Source organism: Protopterus annectens, chromosome 7.part0 (assembly GCF_019279795.1).
Source record: "Protopterus annectens isolate FY-2018-M chromosome 7.part0, PAN1.0, whole genome shotgun sequence".
NCBI lineage: Eukaryota > Metazoa > Chordata > Ceratodontiformes > Protopteridae > Protopterus > Protopterus annectens.
In genome coordinates, this window is record NC_056739.1 from 645,350,795 (window position 1) to 645,372,363 (window position 21,569).

The following is a 21,569-nucleotide window of genomic DNA, read 5'->3' on the forward strand; positions in this document are numbered from 1 at the left end:
GTGCCATGGTAAAAGACGGAAATTCATTGTCAGCGTCCTTTTATATTGCACTATACCCGCAATATTGCTAGTTGTTTGTAAGCACTTATGAAAATAAACAATATTTCCATATGTACATAATACTTTAAAAAACAAACTGCCCCATGACATCAGGTGAAACTTTAGATGTTTTTGAATAAAATTGTCTTTGATATTTGCACTCTAAGCTGGACAGTTTACAAAAAATATAATTTGGGGTTTGTGTGCATTATAATAAAGTATTTATGGAAAGACTATCCCCCGGATTCAGTAAACTCCATGTAGGGTTCGTGTAGACGCTACACGGAGTGTACATGCGACTGTGATGGCACTTAGCCCACAGCAGTGCGTAATGTATATTAATGAGACGCAGCGCCCCTAAGATAGGTTTCGTGGCTCACACCAGTGTTCCTGATTGCAAAACTTTGTCCGAAAACATGGATATCAATTCCGTGTAAAGGAGTGCACATACGGTCCACGGATCTGCACGGAATGCCACAGTGATCACCAGGGTTGTACATATACTTTTGCAATGAGCAAGAAATATGGACAAAAGCCATAAATAATGTGTGGACAAAGGATGCAAACTAGGGGCACGTGTTAAATATTGCTCTTACAAACTTAGAAAGTTGATAAAGACTAGTTTTGCATATGCATGACTTTTCTGATAGGTATGAAGTTTGCGACTCAAGTGTCTGTCACTATTGTCTGACTTCAACCCTCAATAATTTACCAATGATTTGCCAGTAAACTACAGTTGTATGAGGGATAGTCCAAAAATATGGGACAAAATCTGGATATTCTGAAAAAAATCTGCACAGTTTGAGAGCTGTCATTCTGTTAGTGCAACATATGGGCACAGCGGGCACCTTAATGAGAGGACAAATCAATCACTGTGACATATTTGACCATAGATATCACATGTGAATGTGTTAGAATGTAACATACTCAACCTGTTAGAGCAAGAAATGTTGACAAAGCTATGAAAATGGGGGACTAAGGGCCAGAAGTAGGGTCAGATTAATATTCCATGTCCAAGCTTTTATGAAGATGATAGAATATATAGGTTGTACATTAGCAGGAACTTTCTGAAGAGCATGAAGTTTGAAAATCAAATGTCAGTCATCAGTTACTGACTTCACTGTGCAATGACATGCCAATGATTTGGCAGGAAAACATGTTATGAACAAAAGAACACACATATGAGACACACACTGGACATTTTGCAGAGATCAGGACAGTTGAGAGGTATGCACCCAAATATCCGTAATATTGAGTCATAGCAGTACAGACATCATCCCAGTGATATGGCAGAAAACCACATGTTTCATAAGGAAAACATCTGGGTATCCTGGGGCTATCTGGACATTTGAGAGGTATGAATGTGAAGTATATGGACCAAACACAGTACAATGCAGTGTACCTACAGTGTAGAGTATTGTAATATCCCATTCCTATCATTCTGTATTGAAGCTGTGTTAATGATCAGTAACAGGACATGGGACTGCCATGTAAAATGATCACTCAGGGGAAGTGTGTGTATTGAATAGGGCCATGCAGATGAATTGCAGGAATGAACACGGGGAAAAGGGTACAGGTGAAACTCCCACATGTACAGTGGAGGAGGGCATGTCAATGGAATATGGTTGTAGCAGTATGAATTGTACAGTGAAAATGTGTTGTCTGTGACTGACACATAAGATAGAACAATGGGGAGGATGTGTGTGTGAGATAAGTATCCTTAACATGAATAATGCTGAGGGCATCGATCGGGAATCTGACATACAGTTGAGTTAGGGTGCATATTGGGAAGTTGTGCAAAGTGATGTACCTGAATGTAAGTGTACTCTAAGCAGAGGTCTCCAGCACGGTGGCCAGAGGTAAAGGATCATTGGGAACATTACAAGAACCAGCTACAATCATGGACAATATCTGAAATAATGCCACCACTAATCCCATGCCTCTGACATAACATATGTGATGTGGAGTGGTAACAGTTGAGCCTGCACACACACTGGACAACTAGTATGATACATCCACAGTGAGGGTAACCACCCCCACTGTCCTGGTACTGTAATATCTGCAAGAGGTGTTGGGAGGGACACTGCTATACCTGTATGTGACAGTATGGACACTACAGGCTATAGTTGCCCTGTGTGTATGGAATATGTCAGTGGCACAATTCACACTATCACAAATGAAATACATGGTATTAATGTTGTCAAACACTTATGTATGCAGTGTGTGCATAAGGTGAACAGGTGGCACACATGCATCTGGTTTAACAGCTTCATTGTTGTTCCGCACATTCAGACAGTCATGTATATTCCACAGAAAGAATGCGTAGGCATGGACAATAAGCTGTGTGACTGCGCACTGTGACAGAGGTGGTACACTTCAGTTACACATCACTGGAACATGTGTAGGGAGGTACAAGGAGAAGAGTGAATTGTACTCAATTACTGGTGTGATGAATGCTGGGAACAATGACATTAGTATGCCCTCTGATGTGCATGTCCTTCACATATGCAGTACTTGTGTTAGTCAATGGAGTAGTCAGCTCTGTGACCACATGCTGGTGAATATACCACTTGGCCTCTACCCTAGGACACAGGTCACATATCTGTTGGCTTGATTATAGGGTGTAATGTCCACATTATACTTGGGTGTTGTCTGTTTCCTGATGCAACACATCCCTTCATGTGTCTCGTCAATGCAGGTGTTGTCGTGGCTGTGTCAGCAGTCTGTGGTATGTGTTGATACTGTGTACATTATACTAATATCACAGTTGTAGTCAATGATTGCCCACAAGCTGTAGGCCTTCAGGCAGCTGTTTGGACACAGCATGTGTATGTCATATGTGATGTCCATCACTTAGGCAAGAGGCAGGTAAGGACCTAGCAGACACCCCTGGTGTACTGACCTGATCACTGGACCTGAAATGTATGTCACATCACCCATTTCAACATAATGAAATACCACATATGTCATACACTGGTATAACCATTTGGTGATATAGCTGTTTATGGCCACATATGACAGTGTTACTTGAATACCACAGTGTGACTTTTTATCAAATGCCTTAACCTGTTCAAGTTCCACAAGATGATACTGTTGTCAATATGCATGCCCTTGATGACCTCTTTGAGGACATCTATCAGATGTAACGGACCTGATGTAACAGTAACAACTCACACAGATCTGTTGCATACACCTGGAATGTTACTAATATACTTGTAGAAGAGATCCATGATGACATGTTGGTCTACCTCACAGTCACAGAGAGTCAAGATGTTTCTGCACATGCATGCATCAGTTCCTGTGCCCCCAGTGCAGATGGATGCATGTTGATGTACACCCTTATACGGAAGCATAGGCCATGTGGAGGGTGTGTTGAACTATGTATTCCACATTATCAGGAAGGTGCATGTGCTGAGTCACACCATAGCTGATTTGTGGTGATATCAAAGCACATTGATTCCATGTAGTAGGTCTGGAGGAAAGTAAGGCAGTGCATACTGCCTGTTGTGATCTGGCATAGGGTTTTGACACAATCACACATGCAGGTATCATTGAGAAACCCCCCAAGCTGGGGATTAAGCCTTACAACAGTTGATCAGTAAACAATTTGCTCACTGACAACACGTCATATGACAGTTGGTGATTCAACCTGCACCAGTAGAGCCATCACCATTGGCAAACACCGGGGATCTGCGCTTGGCCCTTCACTGTTTGAACTGTATTTCGCGACAGTTCCAGCTGATGTATATGGCCTCTGGCTTACCAAGTTTGCTGATTCTTGCATATCATGTGAAATAATTAAGCCCACCAATGGTGATAACATAGTACAGGAAGAGCCAACACCCACAACTGAATGGTGAGAAAGGCACACAATCTTGCAAATAAATGCAGAAATGTGTGCTTGTAATGTTTGTCTGAAAAGTGGAGTTCCAAGGTAATCACAGCATTGACAACAGTCCTGCTATGCAAAAACCCAGTGATGCAAGCACTGTGAACACATTTAGATAGCAATCTGAACTTTGACTACCAGGTGTCCAAACTGCTATTGAAAGCCTATGTTGTGCACATCATAAGTCACGTCATCAAATTGACATCTTAAGATTGTATGACAGTACTGTAGTTAAACCATATTACAGCAATAATAGAGTATAATGCTCTTTTTTTTACATGTACCTCACCAGAAACATGTAGCAGCTGGAGAGACCGCAAGACTTTTTCAGCAAGATAATATAGGGCCTACATATGCCATGATGTATGCGGTTAGATTAAAAGCCATGTCACTGTAAAATTATTGTATAGGTTGTCATGACCTCTGCCTGGTCCCGGGCCAGTCTCTGAGCCTGTTCTCCTGAGAGTACTGGATATCCAAAAATATAATATAGCTGATGACAGCAGTGTCTGTTGGGGACAAGATAACAGTGTGCCACATGCTGGTGTAAAATACTCTGTCACACAACAGCTCACACACACACCAGTTGACTGCAGTGAGAATAGAACCCTTACCTAAGTACACAGAGTGCAGAACACAGTACTTAACACAAGTTCCCCCGCTCAAGTCTGACTTGGACTTTATAACTGATGACATCAGCAGTGTCTGATGAGGAGAATATGGTAATAACATTGTTCCACATGCTGGTGTAAAAGGCTGTCTGTAATGTTAAGCAACAGCTCACACACACACACACACACACAGCTGACTGCAGAGAGAATAGAACACCTACCTGTGTAAGTGCACAGACTACAGAACACAGTACTTTACACAAGTTCCATGGCACAAGTCTGATTTATACAGGGGTGCAGGTGAACTTATAGTAGTTGACATCAGCAGGCCATGTGGGTGATATGAGGCTGGGAGGCCTGCATGAAATGGATTTGTAGGTATGTGCAAGTATCAAAATACTGACAGTCCATGCTATTGGAGAAGTAACTGTGGGATACACCAAGAAGCAGGACCCTTTACAAATGCACTCTATGAGCACCTACAAGGATGCATGGAGTGTGCCATCACTAGCAAAACCAAGACTCACTCCCCTAAGAAAAGGAAACCAGTCTGGTGGACCCCTGCCATAAAAAGGCTATACAATAGAAGGAGGAAACTAGTGCAAAAAAAAAGCAAATCCCAAGAAGGAAAGACATCCCTGATCAGTATCAGTGAGAAACTAAGGTCCCTCATAAAATCACCCATGCTAACTTCGAAAGAAAAATAGGCAAGGATTCGAAAGATGACCACAAAGCTATATCAAGAATCTAAGTGGCAACTCGCAGATATGCTCTGAGCTACTGCAAAATACCACAAAATATTCTGAACCTACTGATATTGCCAACATCCTGGCAGATAGATTCAGTGCAAACTTCATTCCCCTCTCACCCCCAAAAGGGCCCACAACAATACTGGAAAAGTGTAGTGTCCCGGAAATCACAGACGCACAGGTTAAAACAGCCCTTTCAAAAGCCAAAAGCACAGCGCCAATGGGGCCAGATGGTGTCCCAGGCTGCGTCTTGCACGAACTACAGAATGAACTAACCCCCCACCTAAACACACTGCTCAGCCTCAGCTTCTCCACAGGCTACGTGCCCATAGAATGGCGCAAAGCAACGGTTATTCCGCTCCACAAAGGAGGGGCCACAACTGACCCTGGTAACTAATCGCCCCATAAGCCTGACTAGCCTGGTCTGCAAAGCTATGAAGCGCATCATCATGGAACTCATTAACAAAGACCTTGAGAACCTCCAAACACTTGACCCAAGCCAGTTCGGCTTTGTTAAGGGCAGATCATGACTACTAAACCTGGTTGACTTCTTTGAGACAGTTAACAAGGCCATAGATGAGGGGAAGGTGGTTCACACAACCTACCTTGACCTCGCCAAGGCTTTTGACACCATTCCCCACTGGGGAATTATAGAAAAAGTCACCAGCCTGAACATAAACCCCTATGTCACGAGATGGGTTGCCAACTGGCTTACAGACAGAACTCACACGGTAAGAATACCGGGCTCCAGGTCCACCTCTAAACCAGTCACAAGTGGTGTACCACAAGACTCGGTCCTGGGGACCCCTACTGTTCGGCATATACTTCTCAGCAGTACAGGCAAACACAGGAGGACTACGGCTAACCAAGTTCACCAATGACTGCAAACTGGGAGCCATAATTGACTCTCTGGCTGACACGGACATTCTCCAAAAGGGCCTTACTGAGACGGACACCTGGTGTCAAAGTCATGGTCTCAAGCTAAATGCCAAAAAGTGCATAGTCATCCCGTTTGGGAAAAACAAAACACCCATGAGTTACCACATAGGTGGCAGCCACCTTAATACAGAAGAGGTAATAAGAGATCTGGGGACCCAGGTAGATAGTAATCTCTCCTTTGACAATCATTTTGCCAAAGTAGTTAGGAAATCCTTCTATGTAGCCCATCTAATTACTAAAGGGTTTGCATCTAGAAATAGAGGTTATAGTGCCCCTCTACTCATCACTCATCAGACCCATCATAGAGTACAATGCCCCATTTGGGATGTACCTCACAAGATACTTCCAACAACTGGAAAGACCACAAAAGTACCTCACCAAGAGGATTACTGGCCTCAAACATATGTCCTATGTAGCCCAACTGGAAAAACTCTGGCTGTACTCAATGGCAAATCGCTTACTCAGAGGTGATCTCTGCCTGACTTACAAAGCCATGTCCATCTCAGAATTGATGGACATGCTCCACCTAAAGAAATCTAAGTCACTGTGAGCCACTCGCTCTAGCGAGCTAAACCTCGCCACAACAATAAATAGAACATGCTGGAGGGATAGATTCCTGTCACAGAGACTCCCCATGCTTTGGAACAAAATTCCTAACTACATTAGGCAGAGCCCCTCAATAACACTCTTCAAGGGAAACCTTGATGAGTGGATGGGTAACAGAAAATACACCCCTGGTATCACTTCATTGGTGGTTCTTGTCAGAGGCTCAATTACTTAATCAATGGGGCGACGAATGCTGACAATCTGGCTAGGCTTATAAATGCCTTCAGGCAGATAGCCTAGTACCTACCTATGAACACACTTCTGCTTTTCTGTTTAGCCACACACACACACACACACACACACACACACACACACACACACACACACACACACACACACAGTCGACTGCATTGAGAACAGAACCCCTACCCTATCTAAGTACACAGGCTACAGAACACGGTACTTAATGCACGTGCCACGGCACAAGTCTGATTTATACAGGAATGCAGGTGAACGTATAGTAGATGACATCAGCAGGTCAGGTGAGGGACAACAGGTTGTGAGGCTTGGGTAGGCGCACAGCTTCATAGGTTCATATGCGGCTACTAGCCTGATAACACTAGGGTGTGTAGAAGCTTAGCTATGGAAAAAACAGAAGTACCCTTGCTGAGCATAATTGGATGGTTATTTTTAGCAGTGTGTGTTTGTGAGCAGCACCCACTATCCCTGTCCATGAAGGGACATAGGTGCCACTCAGAAGCAACTGTACAATTACCCAGCCAGTAATCAAGGTTGCGATTGAACAGGATCATTGAGGAGCACTATTTCGCATGCAGATGTAGCCTACTACAGCCTCTGGGGTGGCAGTTGTATCCCTGATGGACAGGCCCATTTGTTGCTGCTCACAAAATCACTCTGCTAACAACGATGATCTAAATATGCTTAATAAAGGTACTTGTGTTTTTACGCGGTTAGGTTTCTGTTGACTCATGTATAGTGATAACCATGTACTCCTAAACTTGCCAGTACAATATGTGAGAGATGCAAGTATACAATGACTCTAGAATAAATGCTCTTTCTCAGGTGGCAACGAACCAGATGTCAAACAGATTGTTGGCACCACACTTCATCTCCTCAACAAACAAACCAAGTGTACAACACACAAATTCACATAAGCAGAGGTACTCATTAGAAGCTTACCGAAAGAGCAGAGACCTTGCAAATGCAAACCTTGTGCACACATGACAGTCCCAACAGAACCCACTACACATAAAAAGAAATGTATTAGTGTCTCGCCTATTAAGCCCTTAAGGCAAAACACCTCAAAACCAGTATCTTAGTAGTCATAGGTGAATCCATAGTAAGACACAGATGTCCTCCTCACCAGGTCGTACAAGGAGAAAGTCACAGTTTGCCAGGTGCCAGGATCTACAAAGTCACGCATGCCCGCAAGTCTCTCAACAACAACTAAAGTTACACCTCTGTCATACTCCATGTTGGAGTAAATGACTTCAGAAGTACCTCACTGGACTATATGAAGAGAGGTATGACTGACCTCTCAGACTGTGTCCCAGGCAGGTATGCACATAGCCCTAAGCAGCACTCTACCTTCACCCAGGATGATGCGTCAATACACACAAAAGAATTATTGACTTCAGTTGGCTTAGCTACTGGTGTCACTCCAGAGGAATCCAGTAATTGTCAGGTTGGGATGATATGGTTGACAGACCACACTGCTTTGCTAGAGATGGTCTTCACCTCTTGCCTTTTGGTTACTGGCAAAGGTACTTGCCTCCCCCATAGTGACTTTTTAGGAAGTGTCATACGAACAAACTTCTTGATGTAAACATATCCTTAGAACACAAACTCAAGATTATGCTGTTTTAATGTCAGGAGTCTAAATCAGAATACATTCAATCGAGGCACTTCTTACTTGGGAAGCAGTCACAGAGACATAGTATTCTGGCCATGAAAAGCCATAATGCCTTCCACACGTTCAGGCTGCAAAACGATTGTGAAAGAACCAAAGGAGGAGGTATATCCATTTTCATAAAAGTACCCTCAAGACGGGTTAAGCAGTACTACTCCCTAGAGTTAGTACAAGTCCAACTAACTGTAGGAGAGAACCCCTCCACATCATTCTTAGCTACAGGGTCTACCAACATGAACTAGAAAACCACATAGTGTCTTCCTGGACTTGAGTCACTCATAATTCAGTCAAACACCCTAGTCATGGGTAACTTTAACTATCCTTCCACCGATTGGGATGCATATATGAGCTGAAACACTTTTGCTCTAAGGTTCCTGCACTTTGTAAACATGAATGCTCTGAAACAGTCTGCACCTCCACAAGGGATTTGAATGTCCTTGACCACTCCATATGTGAGACTCTCCCTGGTAAGGTCTAACCATAAATCAGTCATGTTCAATGCAGCAATTATATCTGACCCTCCCTCCAGATCCAAAAGGTGGAAAAATCTCTGAAAAGCGAACTATAGCCACCTAACGATGGCATATATAGTTTCAAACATACTGCCTCCACTGACCGTATAGACTCCTATATGGAGGTGTACACAATTGCCCTGTATCAACACCTTTACAAGTGTACAGATTTAACTGTATCAGAATGGATCAAAACTTGCTCACAAAAAATGGCCACCCTGTGAACATCTAGCATAAATGGATTATACAACAAGAGAAAGAGACTGATGTCCAGGAATAAGAAGGAAGAGTCTCAGCAGAACACACCCTCCAACAGGGAAAGGGGATGCACAGTGTTTAAGGCCTTTACCAAACAGATGTAAGGTACAAGGTTTTCTGTCTGATTATTGCCTAAGCTTGTACTAGTGTGCAGACACATAGCCTAGTGTTTGGGGTGGGAGGATGGTGTAATGGTTAAGGTATTTACCTTTTACCTTCTAGACAACAAGGTACAAGGTTTGATTCTCACTTGGGTGTAATTGACTAGGCTTAAAATGGCCCACAAGGGCAGTTAGGCTAGTATGAACCTATAAACAAGCAAATTAGACATCTTGTAGAGTCCTCTAAAGCTAATTACAAAGCTAAATTAGTATCCATAGCGAAGGATAATTACAAGACATTCTTTAGCTATGTCTGTAATATAAAAGGGAAGGCCTGGCTTTGCACCAAATTGAGTAGATGGTACCACTCGTACTGAACCTGAGGACATAGCCTGTTAGCAGATAGGTTTGGTAACAATTTCACACCCCTGTCCCCACCGATCATACCACATGGCATACCTAGCAACATATCGCTACTTAATATATCCAAATAACCAGTCATAACTGCACTTGTCAGTGCTAAAAACACAGCGTCTATAGGACCGGATAACATCCAGGCTGCTTACTAAACCATCTAAAGCAAGAGTTAGCAGAACCACTGGGTACTGTCTTTAACCACAGTCTAAGTACTGGCTTTGTCCCAGAAGAGGGGAAAATGGCAACCATAATACCCTTGCAAAGAGGGGTCCCTCAACTGACCCACCCATAAGCCTGACTAGCCTTGTTTGTAAGGCCATGGAGAGAATCATCTTGGACCTTATCAACAAGGACATTGCTGACCTTCAAACTCTTTACCTAACCCACTTTGGCTTCATCAATATCAAATCATGCCTGTTAAACTTAGTGGAATTCTTAGTGTCACCAAAGCACTGAATGATGTCAAGTCAGTACATATGGCCTAGCTCACCTTGCCTAAGTGCTTTGACACAATCCCCTATTGAGACATCATTGCGGAACTCACCCACCTGGGGATTAAGCCATTCGTCCATTAGATGGGTAGCCAAGTGGTTCACCAACAGAGCGCATACGTTCAGTCGTAGGTGGGAGTTCCACCTCTACCAGCAGGACCTGTTACTAGTGGTGTCCCACAAGGGTCTGTGCTGGGCTTTCTGCTGTTTGGAATGTATTCCTCAGAAAATCAGGTGAAAAAAGATGGCCTGTGGCTCAACAAGTTCACTGACGACTGCAAACTGGGCGCACTCATTGAATCCCCAAACAATGTCGACATACTACAAAAATGTGCTTACATACATAAATGATTGTTGCCAAAGCCACAGACTTAAATTAATCCAAAATAATGCACTATTACCCCTTTCAGCAAAGGCAAAGTCCATGCAAATTGCACTATTAATAATATCCTCCTATGTTCTAACCCTGTGGTGAGAGATTTGGGAATGTAGGTTAATGGCATCCTCTCTTTTGATCATCATGTGTCCACAGTGGTAATGAAGGCCTTTTATGTTGCATACCTAATAAGTGAGGGCATAGCATCTAGGACTAAGGATGTTATAACTCCACTGTACTTGGCCCTCATCATACCAATAATAGAGTACAGTGCTTCCTTTTGCATGAACATCAACAGGCACCTGCAGCAGCTGGAGAGACCTCATAGGTTTCTCATTAAAAATCCGGGGACTTCCAACACATTACCTACATGGACAGACTGAAGGCCCTGTCACTTTACTCTGTATCATAGCTGAATCCTGCCCATATGCAAGTACGGCAGGGTGCCAGGCCCAAATGGTAATGAGCCCACGAAAATACATCAGCCAGCACTCTTAAAGACTCTCTCCATAAAAAACAAAAAAATGGGAAAAACAGTCCATAAAAATCTTAGTTTATTCTCACATCAGATAGAAAATACACATCCAAACACCAAAAGGTTCATAAAGCATACCGGTTTCAGCTAACAGCCTTCATCGGTGCTAATAACATCCATCAAACCTTCCCATATAAATACAGAAAAATCAGCTGTACCTAATTTTTAACTGATTACAAACAGATTTTCTTAAAAAAAAAAAAACTGAACTTTACAAGAAACTTCCTTATAATAATAGAGAGTTTGGACTCAAATATTAATCCAGACCATATTATTAATACTTCTTTTATATCAGTCACCTCTTTTGCTATTTCTATTTTTAGATGGATACAAGATCTAGCTTACACAAATGTTATTGCAAAAAATAAAACATTTATTCTTCTTCTTTCGGCTTTTCCCGGTTAGGGGTCGCCACAGCGGATCATCTGTCCGCTCATGATTGGCAGAGGAGTTTTACGGTGTCGAGTTGCCAGCCCGGCGCCCAACCTTCTACAGAAAGCACACGCGCACACACTTACACCTAGGGCCAATTTAGAGTGTCCAATCCACCTACTGCATGTCTTTGGGATGTGGGAGGAAACCGGAGCACTTGTTGTGAGGTGGCAACGCTAACAGCTGCACCACCGTGGCCGCCCAAAAAAAAAAAACATTTATTAGTTAGTAAAAATGTTCATAGCTGTTCATTGATGCCAGGAGAAAATAGGGCACCTAACCTGATAATCCACTTACGTTCCGTATAACTCAAAAGGGAATGTAAATACATCTTGAGACCTATTTTTGTGTATAATCCTATCAATAATAATAAAGGAAAATCTAGCAGTAGAGTGTTTCAGTCAATGTTTATACAGTGCATTTGTGTACCTAGCACATCTGATATCACTTAAATGGACGTGAGATCTTCCCCACATAAAATGCAGAACATGAACATTTTGCCACATCGATAACCCAATCTGAACTGCAGTTGCCATAAATTAAAATATCAAAAACCTTTGAACAGTTAGGAGATGAAAAGGAGCTTGATTTAGGAACAAATTAACAAAAACTACAATGCCCACAGGGATAGCATCTCAAAAGTTTCCTGCCATGCAACCTAGTCTGTGTATCAACTACAGTCTTTGTCTGATTTCTTTTATAATGATTAAACCAGCCCCCCATAGTTTTACCTCTTCTATATGAAAAACTGCATCTAGCCGTCAAGATTCCCTGAAGCCTATCATCCATTAATAACACATCCCAATGACAATGTGTAATTTTTGCAGAAAAGTACTATTGCTCCCATAGTCCATAAGAATTCTAAGCGGTGGCCCATGCATATTCTATTTCACTCGATAATGCAATGTTTGTTTTCTATGAGTTCTTCTAACCGCAACAAGTGCCCATATAACATTCACATTTGATGGCCCCTATCCTGAAACCTAGACACCATGTCCTGGGCTTGCATCTCAAAATCTTCATTAGCTGAACATATCCTCTTAAACCTTAAAAACTGTGATTGGGAATGTTTTTAATGTGTTGCGGATGGCAACTAGTAGCATGCAGAAGAGTATTAAACTGTGGATATTTTGTATAAATGGAACTATTCAACGTTCCATCCTCCATAACAGCCACCTGAACATCCAAAAATGTAATAGTATGGACATGACAGTTCACAGTAAAAGTAATTCCCCATTTGTTTTTGTTGAGATATTGTACAAATTCCTGCAAATGTATCAAATCAGAGCGCCAAATAAGCCAACAATTGTCTAAATAACGGCACCATATGTCAGTGGCATCAAAAAAAATATTGTGTCCGGTATCATAAATCAGCTGTTCTTCTATGTATCCCATGAACAAGTCAGCATAGATGGGAGCAAAAGAAGCCTCCATCGCTGTACCCTTAAGTTGTAAATAGCAAGAGTCACCATAATAGAAAACATTTTTCATGAATGCATGCTCCGTCAAACATACCAAAAAAGTATTAAAGCCAGGAGTGTATGTAGAAGCTTTAGTGAGCCAGTAATCAAGTGCCAGAAGCCCAGCCCAGTGTGGGATATTTGTATATAGAGCAGCGACATCTAATGTGTATAATACACAAAAAAAAATCTCAAGCATTCACAAATAGGTGCTGCATTTATTATTCGTACTGCAAGTAAGCACTTTCATTCCAAAAACATTTACAAGGAACTTCAACAGACCTGACATGTCCGTACTAAATGACATCAGCTACCAATGTGTGCGACAAGACGTTGGCAGGCCTGCATAGGTTCATAGCTTCATAATTTCATATGAGGCTACTACTATAATGGCCCTAGGTTCATAAGTGCATAATAGGTTACTAGGCTAATGGCCCTAGGGGCGTTGTTAAGCCTACCTGAGCTGTACCATTGTTCCTTTATAAACCAAAATATGTAGCCCATATTTATGAACTCATGATCAGCACTGGTTGACCCTGTCTTAAAAGTGACATAGGTGAAACCCCAGGATAAAGCTATGCTTTCACAGCCAATTGTCCCAGTTACGGTTAAAGTATGGTCACTGATGTAGTTCAGTGTGTGTGTACGTACTTTTAAGAAGCATTTCCAGACGTGGCACGTGCATATAAATACTGAGCATGTGCAGGCATCAGTGCCATTTTGAGAGAATAGCTAGAGTGTTGACTTGTATGAGCATGGTAGTCAGTCTGTTTAAAAAGTTTAAGTTATAAAGCCTCATTTCTGATGTGCTTGTGTGTAATATAAAGCTGCATGAGCTGAACCCATGAATTTTCTTCTGCTTTAGCCTGACCAGATGAGCGACATGGAGTCAGAATCTGTATCAGAACAACTACTTTGAGTCATGACGTGCAGGGTTAAAGGTGAAGGCAGACTAAGCAGGTTGAGTGAAATGGAACTCAAACAAGCAAAAAAGGGCCAGAAATAAGCTAAAGGTAAAGAAAACTGCACAAATGATTTACCCTGCAAAGAAACGACACATTTATATAGCACAAAATGCATTATTAATCAAACAAGTAGCTCAAAAATGTATTAAGCAAATGAAAGGAACAAACCGCATTATTAATTAAACAAAATGTTCGAAACCATGGTATTTGATCAAACCAGCAGAGATATTCATATGGGGCTCAGAATTACCTTTGGTTTGCATAACGAGCATGTTTAAAGTAAAACGGGCACAATAAAAGTATAATGAGCAATGATAACAGATTAAATGGGCATAACAAGTGCAATAAAAGCACAAAATAAGCTTAAAGAGCAAGGTGACTGCATGTTTTTTTAGTACAAGACCGTGTTTGGGCACAAACTACTATTTCGCATTGGCCAAAGCCATTCAAAGCATAACTAGAGTTGTTCGAGGTATCTCAGAGTGTGCAAAGTGTTTGCAGAGTGTGTGCTTTATGACAGTGCAATTATTTCAGAGTTTGCTGAGTGCAAAGTAAGTTGTATTGCAAAGTACATCCATTTCGAAACGTTTCTTGTGCTGTGTACATTTATTCGTAGAGTGCTGCCATTTCAAAGTGTTTCTTACACTGTACAGAGTTATTTCACAAATTACAGCCATTTTGAAAGGTTGTTGTGCTGTGTACAGTTTATTTGCAAAGTGCATTCATCTCGAAGTGTTTCTTACTCTGAGCTTCTGCTGTGTACAGTTTATTCGCAAAGTACAGTCATTTTGAATTATTTCCTATACTGATTAGGACTGGTTTCATAAAGTACAGTGATTTCAGAGTGTTCTTGTGCTATGGGGACTTATTTGGCAAAGTGCAGTTACTTCAAAGTTTTGTGCTACTGGGCATAATTACAAGTACTGGCATAAAATTTACATGTATGTACGTACATAATTTCAAGCACCTTCACTACTGTTACTATGCAGAGGCATTTTGCAGACCTAGTCCACTTGTGTTTGATCATAATATAGCAGAGAACTGGAGAGTATTCAAGCAGGAATATAATATTTTCATATAAGGAGCTTTTTCTGACAAAGATGCACATACAAGGGAATTCATTTTGCTAAACTTAGCTGGGTCAGAAGCTGTTGAAAGAGTGTTCATTTGTATGCACCAAAAATATATGCAGGAGAGGGGGGAAAACCACCATATTGTGGTACCGGCTAAATCCAGGGAGGACCCAGATTACTTAAAACATAAATTTAGAGAAATGTGCAACCCCCAGACAAATGTTACATCAGAGAGGCACTTACTTTACACAAGAGACCAAAAGTTAGGTGAAACTTCTGCAACTTGTATCAGACTTGAGAAACGAGGTTAAAACGTGCAGATTTGGTGACTTGAAAGATGATTTAAAAAAGAATAGGCTTGTGTGTGGTGTTAACAATGCTAAATATTTTTCTTGTGACAGTAATTTAACATTAAGCTAAGTCATAGAGATTTGTCAAATCCATGAGCTCACAGAAAGGCACACAAGTACACTTGCAAGTGATAAGAGGATGGTTTCAACAGCCTCTAGAGCAAACGTAGATAGTATGCAACATGAGGCAAGCAGAAACAGGCCTAATCACATGGCAGCTGCAACCCCTGTGGGTTCCCCTGGGAGACCTCTTATCTTTCTAGCAATTTCCAAGACCAGCTCAGTAAAAAGGGTATGCTCAGTACAGTAGAAGTGAGTCAGCAAAACCCAAGTCAAGTCTTGTTAGCTGTCCTAACTGTGGCGCCAACCATGAGTCTAAAAGAGTGAAGTACTTAGCATTTAGTCAGCAATGCCATAAGTGTAAAAAAAAAAAAAAAAAAGAATAATTTTCAAAAGTTTTGTAAATCAAGCAAGTTTCACTCAGTTATTAAGAAAGGTCACTCAAAAAAGCAAGTTGATCATGTAGAGAGCTGCAACTCTACCCTTTATGTAGATGGTGTATCTGGTCAGTGAAAAGGTTAATACAGTAGATTTGTTGGTAAAGAATGAAGTATTTTGTACTGTCCTGATCAATGGTAAGCCCACAGAGTTTAAATAGACACTGGTTCAAAGTGTAATGCAATGTCAGCAGAAACATTTGCTACAGTGAGGGCTGGTGAGCAACTTAATTTGGTCAGTTGTGCGAAGCTTGTTGCTTACGGAGGTGAAGAGATTCATACCGAAGGCTCAGTAGTGCTTTCAGTGTATTCAGCTGAGAATAGTCATACCTTGCAATTTTATGTAGTCCGAAGACTATGCTGATGTTTTTGACAAGCTAGGCAAAGTTCCAGTTGTGTACTCCGTGAAAGGAGACCATTTTGGTAAAAACTCTGTACTTAACACCGAAAATGTGATGAGACCTTGGGACACAGGTGGACAGTAGTCTCTCCTTGGATAATCACATCGCCTCAGTAGTCAGGAAATCCTTCTACATGGCACACCTCATCACAAAAGGTTTCTCATCCAGGAAAAAAAGAGGTCATTGTTCTCCTCTACTCATCACTCATTAGACCCATTATAGAGTACAACGCCCCTTTTGGTATGTACCTCACAAGACTTCTACAACAACTGGAAAGGCCACAGAAATACCTCACAAAGAGGATTACCGGCCTCAAACAGATGACATACGCAGACCATCTCAAAAAACTCCAGCTTTACTCTGTCGCATATCACCTACTCAGAGGCGATCTCTGCCTAACATAAAAAGCTATGTCAAACCCAGAGCTGTTGGACATGCTCCATGTAAAGAAATCCCAATCCCTCCGAGCTACACGCTCTAGGGACCTAAACCTTGTCACCACAATAAACAGAACATGCTGGAGGGATAGATTCCTATCTCAGACACTTCCCATACCCTGGAACAAACTACCTATCTATATCAAACAAAGCTCCTCATTAGCACTCTTCAAGAAAAATCTTGATGATTGGATGGGAGGTAGGAAATTCACCCCGGGGATCACTTCTGTGGCTCTGCTTGACAAGGGCACAGGAAAATAATTTTCTTGGGTGGCAAAAGCCAGGGTACCATTTGCCTAGGCTTATATAGGCCCTAGGGCCAATAGCCTAGTGCCTACCTATGAGCCTAAATAGCTATGTAGGACAAGGTCAAGGTCCAGTGAGACAAAATGGTGCAGCAAGCTGTGATTTGTCCAGTCATAGAACCAACTGAGTGGGTATCTTCCATGGTAGCTGCTCATACGAAAATTTCAGATGAAATCAGAATATGCATTGACCCATGTATGCAGTTCAGTTGCTATTTAGTGGGTGTTAGATTGGGCCTCCATTCTTTTTTGTCATATTGGGAAGAAAAGGAAAAATTATTTTTGTTTTGATTATGTATGTTGGAGCTATTGCACCTATAGTGGTGGATATTAAAGAGCAGGTTTATATTAGTTTGTTTCATTCTTTATGGTAAGTTAAATATCTTATTCAGATTTTCAAGAGTCTATTAGCAGACAAAGAGGATTTGTTGGTTTTTGATTATTTTCCCCAGTATTCAAATATGGACCATAATAATGGTTCACAGTCATTCTTGTAGGGATTTATTTTATTGGCTTTTGGGAGACATGAAAGAGTTAAGGACACACATTTGGTATTTGAGGTTATTTAAAACTTATTTAAATAAAAAGTATTTCACCAAGGGGGCTTAGATTTAGGGTACAACCTTTAGTGAAAGTGATGGATCAGACATTATTTACACAGTGGCAGGAAGCTCAACAGTCTGCTTCGATGGCTTTTGTTAAGATTCTGACAGAATTTTATGAACGTAGGATTTCGGATCTATCTAATACAGTTATGGACTTGCGTGATCAGGTTAAATCCTGTCAAGGGGAATCGACCTATTCAGGGCATATTTCTTCACTTTCGAGTGGTTTAATGGTGGTAGAAAAAGAGCTTAAGCTTAGGATGACTGAGAAATTTCAACATGATACCAAAGATTATTCTACAGGTAAACCTTTTGAGTTCAAAAAATCAGTGCTGTTTAGTGATAGGAAATCTACCCATAATACTAATTTTAAACGGAAAAGGAAATGGTTCATTCTCAAGGGAACCAAAAACTTTTCTGATACTTCAGCAGATGAGTTTTAGTCTACTACAGATAATGAAGGCACTACTCCCTCAAAGCTCTCCTCCCAATAAGAGAGGTAATGTGGACCTCCCTTTAGGGGAACCAGGAGGGGAGTTAGGAAACATAGGGGCAGGAAATACAGATCTGGAGTCCATACTGGCCATGTTAATATGCAAATAAATACTGGTCAGAATGTTCATAACATTTCCAACACTCAATTAATAAATACAATATGAATTGTTAGATAAGGGTTTGGGATTTGTCCCCAATTTTGTGGTTTCTGAACACGTTTGTGCACAGGATTTGATTACTTTTTGTAGAAATATAAATTTGAAATTATTTTTTGCAGATAAAGTACATACTGTTTCAGTGCCATTTGAGTTCAGGTTCAGAGCGTCTTCCTTTAATGCCTCCCATGAACAAGTATGTAGCTATGTTTCAAAATCTGGTTTTGAAAGATTTACATTTTTCACAGGGTTTATACGCTCCTAGGTATACAGATAATTTGACAAGTATCCAACGCTCAGCCTTGAAGGAACTGAGTCAAAACCAAAATATTGTCATCAATCAGGTCGGTAAAGGGGGGAGCAATGGTAGGAACTGGGATATGTATAATGATGAAGCTGCTCAACAACTCTCCGATCACCAATATTATCAGTTGATGCACCTTGATCCAACTTCAATTTTTAAACAATTGGCATTTGAGGACTGCATCATTTCCAGAGAGGTTAGATATCTTTTGACGGTAGTAAAGCCCAACCGACAAATATTCTATATGCTACCCGAAATACACAAAAATCTTAAACCTCCGGGCAAGTTGAAAGTTTCTGGTAGGGGTTCACTTACAGAACTCTTTTTGTCTTTTTTGACTAAATATTTAAAGCCATTACTGATACATGTGAGTTCGAAGATACAGGATATGACTCAGTTCCTGAATATTATTAATGATGTAGAGGTTGAACCGGGTTGGCTATTATGCCAAACGAAGCCAGGAAATGCACAAAAAAGCTCAAGTCTTTACAAACAGGTGCTGCATTTATTACCCCCAACACGGAGGTTTTATTTGGGCCTTCTGCTATGTAGGCCCTCAAATGGTGGGGTGAGAGGGGTAAGTTAATGCAGGATATTTCTAGCATTTTCAGGTTCCCCAGTTCTTTCCCTACAAATCCTTTACCCCTTTCAGAAGATAAAATGAGCAGGTGGTGCTACCTGTAAACAGACGCCTAAAAATTTTACTTCATGAATTAAATAACTGCATAATAAGTTAATTGTTTCAATTAACTAATTGGTTGTGATATATATATATATATATATATATATATATATATATATATATATATATATATATATATATATGAGTTGTTTTTTGAATATGGCATCTGATGAAGTCTTGTGCTCAAGACGAAAGTGCTTATTTTGCCTGTTTGTGGAATTATTAAAAACTCTTTTCTACACCACGGAAAGATTGGACTTTTTTCTGGTTTGTTTTTGGTCGGAAGTATACTTTTGGAATTTTTTGAGTAGTTGCTACTTTGTCCTGTCATTCTCCGTGGTTCGGAAGGATTGTGTTTTGTGGACAGTTTAGGATACTACTATGGCTTTTGAAATTCATTCTGGCGACTCAACATTGGTTGAGGATGATATTCAGGGACTGGTTTCGCTTGTAGAAACCCAGAACGAGGTCCTTAGAGTCAGAGAGGACATGGCGTCACTTAAGGGGGATTTGACATGCTTGATAGAACTCTTTATTCAAGCGGACAGGAGTGGGGGTGGTGCTGCCTTAAATTCTTGTTCCCCGGTCAGCGGATGTATTACTGAAGCGCCTACCACGTCATTGCTTCATTCCCTTTTACCAGGGAAGAAGAGGAACTAATGGTTGCACAGAGCGGAGCGAGAGGAATGTTTGTGGCGAAGGCCTGAACAAACGGAGTGAAGGAGGGTCTGTTGGGTGCAATACGAACATTTTGTCCAGTTCTAACACAGGTACTGTTACAAAAAAATGGTAAAAAAACAGAACACTAGTGTTCATTTTAACAGCGACAATTACCACAGTACGGAACAGTATTGTTTCACTGACATTTTAACTAAAGAGTTTAACTTTGCATCCAAAGGGGATGTATCTGTTATTGTGAATTTAAATGATTCTGTTGAAAATGCCTTGACCTTAAAGGAAGTTATTTATTCTCTTGGAAAGAAGCTATTTAAATTGAAATGTGTGCAAATTGATATATATTTACAAATGTGTCAAGATATGGGTATAGTTCCACAGAGTCTTAGAATGTGGAAATACCCATTTGGGTTGTATTATACTGATGAAGTTGTAAAGGATTTTTGCTGTTTTTTTGACGAGTGTGGTTTAGGTCTTATTCTTAAACTTATTAAATGCAATGAAATTACTATAAACAACATGAAAACGTATGTGGAGAAATTGAATAGTAACATTTTGAAGGATCTTTTGTTTATGGAATATGAAGAACTTTACAAGAAAGTGTTGTTTAGAGTAAACAAAAGAATTGTTAACATTCATGTCAAAAAAACAGAAAAAGTTAAGAGACCAAAACCAATATGCTGGGGGGAACGGCCTATGGAGGCCCATACAAAAAGGAAGAGAGTGGTTTTGAGTACCAGAGGAATGAAATTGGGAGAGAAGTCCCACATACTTCTTCTGAAACCACCAACCATTATGTACATAGCGGGATGGACGAGCTAGATTCATTTCCAGAACAAGGTGGAGATTATTTTACACTGAGGAGATCAGAGAGGTTAGCCTGCAAGGTCCAACAGAATATGGACTCAGGGCAGAAACATCAGTACATGACACAAGGAGAGAAACCTAGGTTGGGAGAGAACAGGAAAGAAAGTGGTCATACCTTACCTGTAATTGACAAAGATGGAGTAGTCACTGAGTCTGAGGGGTTCAAAATATACAATTATACATCTTTACAACTAAAAAAGGAACATTTTTTCTTGTCAAAAGGTTTTAAATTTGTACCTTCTAGTCAAGGTGATTTGGCCAATTATTTGGTGGATTTAAAGATTTTTTGTAGGAAACTCAACTTTGGGGTACAGTATAAGAAATCCAGTTCATCCAGAAGTAATTTTGATGCAAGGTTAACTAGGAGTAGTGTTATTAACCCACCCCTTCACCCTACATTGCCTATGTTTGAGAAATGTGTCACTGAGGAATTATACAAATAATTTCAGTTGAACAAGAGAGGTTTTATACAC

General features: G+C 40.8%; 1 protein-coding gene across 1 annotated transcript in view; it reads left to right on the plus strand.

The window, feature by feature from the left end:
- ICE2 (interactor of little elongation complex ELL subunit 2) overlaps nucleotides 1–21,569 on the plus strand; it is a gene marked incomplete in the record, with an annotated part of 1,939,141 nt that overhangs the window by 736,541 nt on the left and 1,181,031 nt on the right.